The 14,866-nt window shown below is 39.0% G+C and overlaps 1 pseudogene; it reads right to left on the bottom strand.

The window, feature by feature from the left end:
* The window catches only part of LOC105091470 (NADH dehydrogenase [ubiquinone] 1 beta subcomplex subunit 8, mitochondrial-like), a 32,246-nt pseudogene that overhangs the window by 16,686 nt on the left and 694 nt on the right, over positions 1 to 14,866 (bottom strand).

Here is a 14,866-nt window from a genome sequence, read left to right on the forward strand (position 1 = left end):
ATTCATAAATTACCTTAAACTGCTGTGAACTTTCATAAATGTACAAGTATACATGCTACCTAGAAATATCTCCAGAAGATAAACAACTGAAAAAGGCACTAGAGGCTTCAGCATTGTTCTCCTTCTGTTTCATATCATTTACCCTAATTTACTAATTCATGGGAAATATTATACAACTACAAAGTTGTTTTGAGTCAGTTCCAGCTGCGCTTCCTTTAGTTCAAACGTACTGCAGGAGTTACTTGTTTGGGGGCCCAAATGTTTATAAATAAAGTGATTTAAATAAGTAAAGAAATATTCTAAACAAGGATATGTCTATTAAGGGCCAGGCTGCAAGGACCACAGTAGATGAGGCAGCCTGGTCTCTAGCTTTAGCAGAGGTCCTAACTACTTACTAAGTTTCCTACTCTTTTTGCTCCCATCATCCCAAAACCAAGAAGGTTTATAAATGGTCACTGAACATGCTTGTGGAATTTTGGAGAAAATTTGTCTGTCACTCTTCAGAGAGCATCTATTCTATATTCCGGCCCCTTTGTCTTGCTACTTGCCTCTCAGTACTGCCTTGAATTAATTAGACATATAAACATCTCAGGATGATGTTTTTGTTTTGTTTTACAAAATCATTATTAAAATGTAGGCTTAATGTATCATGATATCACATTCATTTTTTTTTAATGGACTAGTGCTGCTCTTTTCAGTTCATTTGCCTTATAAGTTTTCTGGAATTTCAGAACTACACATTTTGGAAGGGCATAACCAGAACTGAGGTTGCCATAAGAGACCTGCTCATTTCCATTCCCATTTTCCCTAAAAGCAACAGAAATGAGAAGGGATGAGAATGGGAAACCACTTAGCCTATACACATACCCCTGTATGAATTGAAAAGAATACGCTTTTCTTTGCGCAAATGCATATCACAATAGGGCTCAGAGCTTAAGGAGCAGAGTTAGAGGCTAGATTTCAGCCACCGCTCTCCCTCAGCCAAGGCTGCTTCAAAAAGACTGCAACCCAGCTTCAAGTCAGCTCAGTCTCTGAATGGATTAAGGTAATTTGCTGTCAATCTAGTTATACTCTAAAAGATAGATGGACCCTCTCTGGAGAAAGGTAACTTCATTAAAACCTCTATAGTATTTTTATGTAATGCCCAGTATTTAATCAAAAATCATCAGGCAGTTTGAAAAGATACATACACCCCAGTGTTCATAGTAACACTACGTACAATAGCCAAGACATGAAAACAACCTAAATGTCCATCAACAGATGACTGGATAAAGAAGTTGTGATAGCTTCTGCAATGGAATACTACTCAGCCATTAAAAAGAATAAAATAATGCCATTTGCATGGACCTGGAGATTGTTATATTAAGTGAAATAAGCCAGAAAGAGAAAGAAAAATACCATATGGTATCACTCATATGTGGAATCTAAAAAAGTGACACAAACTTATTTACAAAACAGAAACAGACTCACAGACATAGAAAACAAACTTACTGCTACCGGTGGGGTGAAGGAGGTGGAGGGATTTTCAGATACTAACTACTATACAAAATAGATAAACAACAAGGTCCTAATGTACAGCACAGGGAACTATAGTCAATATCTTGTAATAACCTATAATGAAAAAGAATATGAAAAGGAATATATATGTGTATAATTGAAACACTATGCTATACACCAGAAATTAACACAACATTGTAATCCAACTATATTTTAATTTTAAAAAATTTGTTTTAATTATCAAGCAGGACCAAGAGCAAAAGCAGACAATAGAAATATACTTCCAGATGACTCAGACATTAGAATGATCTGCCCTGGACTTTAAAGTAACTGTGATTAAAATGTTCAACAAAATACATGATAGGCTAGAGAACTTCAAAAAAGGACCAGAATATATTAAAAAAAAAAAACAGGCATAAGTTCTAGAACTCTAAAATTTTGGATCACATATACGTAGGTTGCAAGTTATTAATATTAAGGACTATTAATATTAATGGAAAAGTTGTGAAGTGAAAAGGGAGGTGAAGTATCTGGCAAAGCATGGGAAGAGGCCTTTGGAATGCAGCCATGGGAAAGGAAAAGAAACTCAAGCAAAGCCCTCCTGGGTCTTGCACCTGCATTCCCGACACCACAGTAGGGGGACAGCTGAGCCCTGAGCAGCGGTGTGCTGATGTATGCTGCAGGGAAGTTTTCAGTGGAGTGCCAAGTTTTCTAAATCCTAGAAACAAGGAAGGAAGTTTGAAAAGTATACCTGGGTAAACACAGAGAATCATTAAATAAAGGGTCCAAAAGCAAATCTCTTAGGCATTATGGGGTCCGGGAAGAAGCTATGAACATTCCAACCATAACATCCAAAGGAACTGAACTCTTGAATAAGCAACCAGACAGTCAAAGCAAGCATCTCTGTCTCAAAAGCAATCAACTTTTCCTTCAGTTCATCTACTAAGCAGTGCTTGACATTCATGCTTTAAATTTCAGAAAATCTTTTTTGAGCTATACTTGAATCTCCTTAAGTGCTGATATTTTTATTATTTTTTTGCAGTTGCTGTTCAAATTATCACCATCCCTCATCTGTGGCTCTGCTATGTTAGAGCCTGGTGCCTGGTTGAGTTGTTCTTCCTCTCCATTAAAGCTTAGTTCTTTAGGTTTATTGTTATTTATCTTGTAACTGCTCACAGAGACTGTTTTCCTGCATGCCTTAAACAGTTTGCTGCTGTTTTACAGCAGGCAGCTTCCAGAAGGGAACATTTTTGTTTCTTGGTTTTCTTGATCTCTCAGGGTTAGCAAGGTCTCACCCTTCTTCATTTCCTAAGGACCCAAAGAGTCTGGGCATGCTCCTGCCTACTGAGGCTGACCTTCCCTAGAGCATCAAGGATTCCCTTGAGTCAAGATCCCTTAGGCATGAATGCTTGTGTGTGCTCACTTGGGATGCTCTTACCATTGTCTCCAAGATCTCATTTGACCACAGAGAAGGGAGCCCTGCTATAGCTCCCTACAACTCGGTTTTGAAGGTGATGAATCATTATCATCATTATGTTTTGTTATTTTTCCTTTTTACAATGAACTCATTTTAAGCTATGAATCTGTTATTGTGATGGCTCCCTTTTTTGTGTACCCCAAAGTACAAACTTAACAAAGAAATCTTCATTGGGATTTCACTACTACATTTATTGCTGATGGACTTGGTGAAGTTAGTATGCAAGATCTACAAAAAACATCTACTCAAAATACAGACATGGAATCGACAATTGCCTTGAAGTTCTATTGGGCTCTGTGAGTCTGTATCACTATATGCCATGTGGTAAAGCAATTCTTCTACAGCTTTTCTGCATTGGAACAAGTCTGAAACATTTTTTCTCATACTATGCCATGATATCATAAGGCCTTGACACCAAAGTGATTATGAACAGAAACTTATGGGAACAGTAGCAGGTCACATTGACTAGCCAGAATATATATATATATATATATATGTATATATGTATTTAAATAAAAGTGTACAATTAAAAGCTCTTACAGAACTTGTTAATCTTTGGGCATGTATATAGGAGTCCAAGATTGAGAAAATAATGGTAAAGATTGCCCCCAAATGGTCTCTATCTAGCCATGAGTCTCAGAACATACACTCAAAAGCCTTACTAATGTTCATTTGATTGATGTGAATTGATGTGCTAATTTCTAATTTCTTTTTTTCAATATCGTGAAAATGTCAGTTACCTGGTTTTTATTCAAATATTTAAGTACCAGCCTTTCAGAAAAGCTCTAGAAGTCAATTTTTTAAAGAGTTGTATGTAAGTCCTTTCCTCTTTTGGTTTAGTTTCCTCCCATTCACTCTTATCTCCTCACTGCTAGTTAATGTTTCAAAACATGGGAGATCTCATTTGGAAAAACAAGGGGCAGAAGAGTTGTCTGGTTTATCTGTGGCTAACAAAAAATATTTTATTTTTAACCTCATTGTAAATGATGCATATATAAATTCCTGATTTTTAATTTCACTGTATATACTATGGGCTTCTATCCAGTGAGAGGCAGCCTAATTTTTTTGAAATTAAAAATCTGTAAAGACTTTAGTTCACTTACATTTAATACTATAGATGATATATTTTAATTTGTATCTACCATCTCACTACTTGTTTTTTATATTTTATATTCATTCTTCTTTTCCTTGTTTTGAATTAGATGAATATTTTATGTTATCACAGTTTCTTCTTTATTAATTATATACTCTTTTACTATTATTTAGCTATTACTCTAGAGATTATGATCTGCATTATTGACTTATTACTGTACAGTGTGTATTAATACTTTTACCACTTCCTAGATAATGCTAAAACCTTAAAACATTTCAACTCCATTTATTCCCCATGTCTTTTGTGCTACTGTTGGCATGCATTTAATTCTCTATATATTTAAGCTAAACAAAGCACTACTACTGTTGTTTGTACAGTATGGATTTGTTTAGATTTAGCCACATGTTTACTCTTTCTTTCCTGCATTTCTGTTTTTCTGTTTGTGATCATTTCCCTTATGCCTGAAGAATTCTCTTTACTACTCCTTTTAGAGTGAACTGCCAGGTGATGAATTCTCTTAACTTTTCTTTGCTGAGAAATGTCTTTGTTTTGTTTCTGATTTGAGGCATATTTTCACTAGGTATAGAATTCCAGCTTGGCACCCAGGGATATTTCTCTAACCTCTTTCCCTGTTCCTAGGATTTAGAAAACTTGGCACTCCACTGAAAACTTCCCTGCAGCATACATCAGCGCACCGCTGCTCAAACAGCTCAGCTGCCCCCTCACTGTGGTGTCAGGAATGCAGGTGCAAGACCCAGGAGGGCTTTGCTTGAGTTTCTTTTCCTTTCCCATGGCTGCATTCCAAAGGCCTCTTCCCATGCTCTGCCAGATACTTCACCTCCCTTTATTCTTGGCAACTTTTCCATTCATCTTCAATATTAGTGACTTGAAACCCACATGCACATTATCCAAAAGTTTCATAATTTTAGGGAAGGTACTAAGTAAAGTGTACTAAAATTTTATGTAAAGAAATTTGAGGTTGGAGAGGGCTTGCTATACGGTTGGCCCTTTGTTTCTGCAGGTTGCCCATCTGTGAATTCAACCAACTATGATCAAAAGTATTTGGAAAAAGCAAATCTTTTAAAGAAGTTCTAAAAAGCAAAACTTGAATTTGCCATCCTCAAACAACTATTTACATAGTATTTACATTGTATCAGGTAGTAGAAGAAATCTAGAGATGATTTAAAGTATACAGGAGGACATGGATAGGTCATATGCAGATACTGCACCATTTTATAAGGGACTTCAACATCTGCAAATTTTGGTATCCGTGGGGATCCTGGAACCAATCCCCCCTGAGCAGCTAGGGGTGACTGTACTTCAGACTAGAGAACTGCATTATTATTAAGTAATCCAACTTCTCATCTGAGTAATAATTTTATTAGTTAGAGGAAGTTAGGTGCCATCACCAACAAGCCTCAGAATCTCAGAGGCCTGACACAGGAGTGTACTTTGCACTCATGTAGAGTTCAGTTGGGTTTTCAGTGGGCAGCCTTCCACGTGGCATCAGGGACCCTGACTCCTTTAACCCCTGGGCCTCAGAGTGCTCCACTGGATGCTCTGCGTTCAGCCAGCAGGCAAAAGAAGAGAGTAACTGGAGGATCACGGATGGCTAGGTTTTCATAGGCTGAGTCTGCAAGCGGCACACATCACTTCCTACGTTCCAGGGGCCAGAGCTCAGCCACCAGCCACATCCAAATTTAAGGGAGTCTGGGAAATGTCATTAGCTGTGTGTCCAGGGAAAAGAGGAAACTGACTTAGTGAGCAGTTTGTCGCTACCACAGTAATTAGGAGGAGTTCAGTTTAAAACCATTAACTTTTTCCAAACCAAGTTTTCGAGAAGCTAAGAATTCTATCCTGTACATTCAATTTGGGCTCAAATTAACTCATGCATGATAAAAATTAATGTTCATGAAATACTAAAGTGTAATTTACCCCTACTAGTTTCTTTCTTTTTAACTAACATATACAAAAATAATAAAACTAATGGCTTTTAAACAGGTTATTATATATAATTTTCACTTACTTGGACCATTATTCTGAAATTACATTTGACATTAGAGGTAGAATACCCCCTGGACTGACCCAAATGCTTTCTCTCCTTTCCAGCCTTGGGGTCACAGAGGGTGGCAGCTGAGAAAGTAAAGAACTGTGCTAAGGGACCACGAGGAAGTCATGCGAACTTCAGCTGTGCTGTCAACCACCATCACCACCATCACCACCATCACCATCCCATCACCTCCCAGTGGTGCCTTAGGGCCTTCCCCACATTGCCTCATCCATTCTCCTCCAAATTCCTCATACCCCTGACATTCCTCACACTCAATACAAACTCCTTACTTCACTCTCTTTGCTTAATTGTAATTTTTGGTTCAATAATCATCTCTCCCCATTCCATATAGGCAGGGATCATATCTTTTATGTTCACAGCTTGAGCTCCAGTGATACTTGGTGAATGAATGAATGAATGAGGTTCTTCAGGGTCAGCTCTATCACGTCCTCCAGTTCTCACCTCAAAATACCTTTGTCTGTATATACACCGCCTTCAGATTCTTAACTCCCGTCATGGGAGAAGTGCTTTATCTTTCTGTGGCTCACCTCTCTACCACCATGTCCCATCCCACTATCTCTGAGTCTTCCTCCCTCAATCATCTCCTCTTCTCCAGCATCTTTACTCTCTCCTTTGTCAGTACTCACAACAGGAACAATTTCCTCCGTCTGAGAAAGATTTTCTTTTCCCCTCTGCCTCTCAAGCTTTTAATTTCTTTCTTCCCTTTCACAGTCAAAACGAATCACTGGCTCCAATGACTCACAGCCCATGCACTCCTTCATCCTCTACAATGTGATAATCACTTTACTCCAGGCTCTTGAAGGTCATCAGTGACTTCCTGCTTGCCAAATTCAATGATCTCTTCTCAGTCTTCATTTTCCTTTGCTCACTCTGCAATATCTATTACATACTATGGCGGAGACTGCTGATGGACCACCAAAATACCCCCTTCTCCCCTTTATCTCACCAACAAAACTCTAATTTTATTCCAAGTGATAATGTGTTCAACTAAAGGACAAAACTTCCCAGCGTCTCTTGCAGCAGAGATGACCTTTGGAAATGTAAGCTTACATGATTGTATTCATTCATTAGGTTAATGTCAGCTGCTGTAAAAGATGAATTCCAAATTCTCATCAGCTTAGACAACAGTACTTTCTTGCTCACATAATACCCAAAACGTATGTTTCTAGTCAGCAGAAAACCTCCTACATGGTCGTTCTGGGACCCAGGTCCCTTCTGTATATTGATTCATCCTTTTTTAGGACCTCAAAGTCCTCTGCAGTCAGCTAGTAGATGGAGAAAGGGGATAGAGGACAGCATGCGGGAGGCTAGAACTCAGCTATATGATAAGACACAAGTGCAGGGGAGGCAGGAAAATGTAGTATATGTGATGGCCCAAGAGGAGGAAATGGATTCAGTGGGCAAGTAGCCAGTCTCTGGCCCACAGTTAAGCCACTCAGTAACGAGTTCTGGCCCCACCAAATCATCAGGCATAGTTAGAACAGACCGTAGTCACTGCTCCCTGACTGGGTGTGCTCTAGGGCAGAAAATCTTACTGGCTCAGTCCGTTAAGCCGAAGATCAGCATTTCTTCTTTCACTCTCTGCCATAACAAGTTTATTACTCTTAATACTTTTTATCTTATTGTTGTTGACATAAGCCATGAATTCATTTGTCCTCTGCCATAGTAAGAATCGTTTCTAATCACAGTTAGACTTGTCAGCCTTCAGAGTTGCTAAAAGTGAAGGCTGAAAAATACTGAGATAAAGAAAGAGATGAGATAAGCTGTATTTCAAATCCCCAAAGACAGCCAAAATTGTAAAATGTGAGTCATGTTGGTTGTTGTCCACAATAACGCTTTTTGCCAACTATAAAAAAAGTACAGAGGAGGGTTATAAGACATAGGGAGATCACAGTGTTTCATTGCTCAGATTAACTACTCTCATGTCAGTTTCATTCTCTCTGTAGACTATAAATCAAAGTCCTCCCCAGCATTTCCTTACCACAGTTACTGACTTAGATGACATTTACTGTCTATTCTTAACCCCCCGGTTAAAAGTGGCCTGCCTATAAATTACCCTTCGTCAGCTGGCATTATTCTCTAATAGGAAGACATTTATCTGTATTTAAATTCAAGGTGATCACAGAAACATTAGAACCAGATAATTTCTCCTCCTCTCTCTCCAACCTTATTAACAGTTATAATAATAATTCATTCTTAAAGTTGGAAGCTTCCAACTTTTCCAGTTGTTTGTTCTCGAAGCTATCCTGCTAAGAATGTATGTTATTTTCAGTAACTCATCTTTCCTAGAAATTACCACAGATACAGAGGAACAAGTGATTTCAAAAGCCAATCTCAATTATTTCTTTCAGGTCTTCCTCCAGAGTCACAACCAGGTATACAAGATAGTTTGAGACCCAGACTTACATTTGCATACAACTTAAATTTATTTGACCTGGGATTTCTGCCTGGTTGATGAATACAGAACAATATCTTAGCTTCTTAGAATAAAAGATCAAAATTGTTTAAGACTCAAGATAGAGTATTTTGGGACAAGGGAAAATAGTAGAAGGTACCATGGTTATTCACTCATTTAGTAAATATTTATTGAGAGCCTGTTGTATGGCTAGCTGTGTGTGCTGGGATGTGAGGGACAAAGTTGAATTAAGACCCAGCCCCTGCATGTCTTACACCATATAATACAATACAGTAAATGCAATGAGGCTTTGAGGGAGACTGAGAGTGTGTTTCTTAGGTTTGGGGATGAGGGTGAGGAACTTCCCGGAAGAATCTGAAGAAGACTGGTGAGGGTTCAGGCAGGTGAAATAAAAACCCAAGACTATGTTAAGGAAAGAGATGTCAAAAAAGGTATGAATCAAAAAATAGCATTGGACGGCTGTGACCTAGGCATTGGCCTAACCTGCCTGGGGTCACCAGAAAGGGGCTGAGGGAGGCTCCTTTAACCTGAGGCAAGGGTAGGTGGAGCTTAAGGGCCCACTGCCTCTGGGTCTCAGCTGAGATGCCCACCAGCACTGTCCTGGTCTTAGATGCTGCGATGCACCAACCAGATCCCTTAGTTGTCAGCCCACTCCAGGCGTTGCCTTATCTCAAGAGAGTTGCTGCACCCAAGGCCTTGTGCCCTTCCCTGGACCCCCAGTACCTAGCCCACCCACGGTGATAAGGCCCTCACCCTCAACCCAGGGCAGTTCTGAGGGCCTCTTGCAGCTTCTGAGCTTCTAGTCAGGTTGGTTCAGGACTTCTATTGAAACTGTATCCCTGCCTGACTTCTCCCTCTGCTCAAATCCTGCTTCTGTTCCTTCCCTTTCACAGGTGTTAATCTCCGAAATAAATATCCTACACGCTAATCTCCATCTCAGGGTCTGCTTTATAGGGCACAATCCAGCCACACCTGCCAACAGCCCCTTAGACTCACAAGCAAACTGCTAGAATATCTCAGTAATCAGCCAATAATTGGGTTAACAAAATTTTATTATTCCACCATTTATTTACTCCCAGATCATCACCAAAAAGCATTTTCAAAAATTCATTCTGGGTTTAAACTACAGCCAAGCTATTATTGAGAATACGTTTTCTCTACGTCCCGAACATACAGAAATCCTGATTTCGATTTATACTTGGACACAGAAGGTCAACCGAGGTTCGCCAAGACACACACACTCCCCAGAATCTCTGGAGGATTTGATCACTCGCTTTGGCAGCAAAAAATATCAAAATGAAACTTCTGGTGGGATAAAAGACTAGGGGACCCTAAAAAGCAGAAATTAGAATCAGACCAAATGAAGACTTTACTAAAACCACCTTCAAACTTTACCGAACAGATACTGATATGACATTTGTGCAGACTTAGCCAAATGACATATGCGACCAGCAGAAATGCAGGCAACTGACATGCCGTCTGACCCTGAGGCAGTTCTGCCCCCTGACTTCTGAGCAATTACAGAAAATCGCAGGGTCCTTCCTTTCTCTCTCACCCTCTTGTCTTCTCTGCTCTCCTCCTTCACCAAAACAGAGGCTTGGGGAATCCAAAAGACCTGGATGCCATTCTATCCTCATCACCTACTAGTTATGTGAACCTGAAGAAGTTCTTAACCTGAGTCTCATTTCCCTTAGCTGAAAAACAGGAGAGAAAGAAGGAAAACTTCTCTGGTGCTGTTGGTAAGAATAAAAACATTGACACCACTAACAGAGCCATGCAGAGCAAGCCACAGCACTACACTGAACATTCTTGTCCAGTGGTTCTCACCTTAACAGCATAGTGTAATGAAGCCTGGAGGGCACTCCCTGAGAGTCTGATGTAATTGGTTGGAGGTATTGAAGCATCAGAAAGGTTTCAAGCTTTCTAAGTGATTCTGAAATGCAGCCAACCTACATACAATAGCCGAGACATGGAGGCAACCAAAGTGTCCATTAACAGATGATTGGATAAGAAGATGCCTATAAATGTGTGTGTGTGTGTGTGTGTGTGTGTGTGTATACAATGGGATATTATGCAGCCATTAAAAAAGAATGAAATGTTGCCTTTTGCAGCAACTAGAAAATATACCACGTGAAGTAAGTCAGACAGAGAAAGACAAATGTATATCACTTATATTTGGAATCTAAAAAATAATACAAATGAATCTATATACAAAATAGAAACAGACTCAAAGACATAGAAAACAAACTTATGGTTACCAAAGAGGAAAGTGGGGGGAGGGATAAATTAGTAGTATGGGATTAACAAATACATATTACTATGTATAAAATAGATAAGCAAGAGGGATTTACTGTATAACATAGGGGGAAATAGTCAATATCTTCTAATAACTTATAATGGAAAATAATCTGAAATTATGTATATATATAAGCCAGAAAGAGAAAGAAAAATACCGTATGAGATCACTCATATGTGGAATCTAAAACAAAACAAAACAAAAACAAAAGCAAACAAAGCATAAATACAAAACAGAAATAGACTCACAGACATAGAATATAAACTTGCGGTTGCCAAGGGGGCAGGGGGTGGGAAGAGATAGACTGGGATTTCAAAATTGTAGAATAGATAAACAAGATTATACTGTATAGCACAGGGAAATATATACAAGATCTTATGGTAGCTCACAGAGAAAAAAATGTGACAATGAATATATATATGTTCATGTATAACTGAAAAATTGTGCTCTACACTGGAATTTGACACAACATTGTAAAATGATTATAAATCAATAAAAAATGTTTAAATATATATATATATATATATAACTGAATCACTTTTCCATAGACCTGAAACTAACATAATATTGTAAATCAGTTATACTTCAATTAAAAAAATAAAGTGTAGCCAAGGTTGAGAATGACTGCTCTATGCAGATTACTTTTTTCATTTAAGCCACATAATTACCTCGTGAGTTCAGTACAATTATTCCTCTTCCCTCCATTTCTACAGACAAGGAAACTGAGGTTTAGAAAGCTTAGAAGGTTGCTCAAGGGTGCAGAGCTGACATGGGGCAAAGCCGAGCTCTGAATTCACACAGTATGACTCCTGACACCTTTCCCAGCCCCACCATACTGCTCTGCCACCACCCCACTCCCTGCATGTGGAGAAGCATATAGCACGGCCGCTAGCACCCAGCAGATGCTCCAAAATCAGATGCTAAGTTTGCCCTCTATGTTTTAGCTTTCCTTGTCTCTCTTCTCTGCTCATCACAATCCCCAGCCTAAAACACTGCTTGGAGTTCAGTGGGACTGAGGGATGGATAAGACTTAGAAGCATAGTCAGGATGGATCCAGGAAATATTTTTTTCCTATTTTCCTCTTTGTAAAATCTGGCCATGAGCCTACACTTGCTTTCTGTTTAAAATCTTTTTAGATAAACAGATACCCACAGTGAAAATATCACAAACCCCAGGAAAAGTTTTTCCACTATCCCTTCTCAAGTTTAAATTGTTTTATTTGCCTATGTCAACTTCTAGTTCTTATCCAGGAACATATATATTTTTTACATTTACAAAGTCATAATATAATTATATATTCAGATGTCAGTTCAAATTATACCATATATATTTTCCCAGAAGATTTGTCTCATAACCCAAATTAAGCAGCTCTGCAGACAATGAAGATAACTTTATTATGTAACTGAGCCGAAGATATTTTCATTAGCAGTTTCCCTCTTAGAGGGGAAAAAAGAAAGAGAAAGAAGGAAAGAAAGAAAGAGCAAGCTTAACCTTGTTACTCTGAAAATGGATATAAAAATGTATAACCATGTAAAAGTCACATGACATGACCTTTGCCTTCCTTTACTTGCTGTGTGTTCCTCAGGGCCCACGTATCTCACCCCTAAGCCCGGCACAAAGTAAGAGTTCAAAAAATACTTGAGATGTGTGAACAAATTTACTTTTCTTGGCTGTACAGTGAAGCTGTAAAATAAGAGTTCTTAGGAGGAGGGACAGGAGACTGCAAAGTGAAGCCTGAGAACAGGGCAGGGCGAACAAGAGCAAATGGGCAGGAAAGCAGCCGGAAACCCCATGGTAAAGGCCAGTACGCTGGCCAGGAGGAAGCCTGTGGTTTCCTGAATTGTGTCCATTCAAAGCCATCAACCTTTAAAGCATGACATACGTAGATCATGTTAAGGATTCACAGCTGTCCCTTCAGTCACACTTTGGAGTTGTTTCCAAAAGGTTATTTATATTCTTGGAAGAGGTATGGTGGTCGAGGCAGCTAGAGCAGAAAAACAAGACTGCAAAAAATAGGGGTAGAGATGCTTCAGAGAACATCCCTGTACGATGTCCTTAGAGGAAGAGTCTTAAGCCAGAATCCACTGGGCTTCCTCAGGGCAGCTTGCTGGGACTTTAGGAAACTGGAAACATACTGTAAGTAGTATAAATGATGCAAATGTGTGTCTGTCTGAAGAGGAGATGTCAGATTGCATCAGATTCTTGTGTCTTTTGGTTATAGGGCCTGTTCCCTCCTTCACCTCATCAACTTGAATGGAACTCTTCCAAATCCATCCTTGCTCATTAGGGGTTGGAGGTAGGGAGGAGAGGTGGCAATGAGAGGGAGACAGAAACTAAGCCCATGGAAGATGTTCTATTAATTGAGTCAATAGGTGTATAAGGATTAGAGTGCTCAGCATATATAAATAAGGGCCTATAAATGTTATTTTAATTAGCCTATGCCAAACACTTTATGCTTTCTCAATTTCACAACAACCCCACGAGGTCCTAATAAGTCCCATATCCTATTTTTAAGGAAATAAACTTCGGACAGATGAGTAAACTACCCCCCGGGTCACACAGCTAGTTCAGAACTATCTGATTCCAAAGCTTGAACTCTTTTGTCTCCATGCCATAGCCTGAATTCCTGGCCAGGCTTTCAGTCTGAAAGCAGCCTCTCGGGCTACACTCAAAGGCTTTTACATTTAAGCCCAAGACTCTTACTTCCTCCCTGAGTCTGCCCACGGCAACAGGCACTGAACCTAAAAATGAGCTTCTTCAAGCCAAGGCATAATTTTATTGCTTATGTAACAGGAGCCCAGTCATCCTATTCAAATTTCACATCAAAGCCAGTTTCTCTCCTAGAGTATCAAGTGTTAATTAAAGAAACAGGTCACACTTATCACAGTTAATTCCCTACCTCTATGATACACCCAAGTCCAAGGCCAGAAGGGAAGAAATGTTTCCTAGTATCACAAATCAGAGCGAAAAAGCTCCAAACCAAGTCTACTATTTTCTACTTTCAAAATTCATGCTAAAAACTGCAGTTAGACATTAGCTACTAAAACAGCCTTCCTACTCTCATTCAAAAAGATACATGCACCCTAATATTTATAGCAGTACTATTTACAATAGTCAACACATGGAAGCAATTTAAATGTCCATTGACAAATGACTGAAGAAGTTGTGGTATATGTATACAATGGAATACTATTTGGCCATAAAAAAGAATAAAATAACATCATTTGCAGCAACACAGATGGACCTGGAGATTATCATACTAAGTGAAGTAAGCCAGAAAGAGAAAGAAAAATACCATTTGATTTCACTCTTATGTGGAATCTTAAAAAGTGACAAAAATGGACTTATTTACAAAACAGAAATAGACTCTTAGGCATAGAAAACAAACATGGTTTCCAGATACTAACTATGGTTGCAGATACTAACTAATATATATAAGATAGATAACCAACAAGGTCCTACCCTGTAGCACAGGGAATTATATTCAGTACCTTGTAAGGAAAAGGAAAATACACACACACACACACACACACACACACACATATACATGTATATATAGCTGAATCACTATGTTGTACACCAGAAATTAACACAACATTGAAAACTGACTATACTTCAATAATAATAATAATAAAATCTTTCTAAAACATGGGAGAATGCTCACAATTGTGTCCTACTGAGCACTTCCTATGTCTCTACACTTTACATATGTTATCCCTATGCCTCAAAAGAGCCAAGCAGGCTGGTTAGATGTTACTTTTTGTGAGGTTAAGTAACTCCCTCAGGGTCACACAGGCAGTGAGTAGCAGAACTGGGACTTAAACCCAGGTCTCTCTGTTGACAGCATCAGTGCTCTTAGCCATCCATCTCCCACGTGTCTACACAACCACTGTGATTCATGGTACCCAATATCTCTTGGTTTTCCCTGGAACCACTTCCCTATAATCTTGAGAGGAGAAACCATGGAAGCAAGACAGATGGACTCTATAAATAGAAGATCCGGGTTCCAGGTCCAG

This window comes from Camelus dromedarius, chromosome 5 (genome assembly GCF_036321535.1).
Source record: "Camelus dromedarius isolate mCamDro1 chromosome 5, mCamDro1.pat, whole genome shotgun sequence".
Taxonomy (NCBI): domain Eukaryota; kingdom Metazoa; phylum Chordata; class Mammalia; order Artiodactyla; family Camelidae; genus Camelus; species Camelus dromedarius.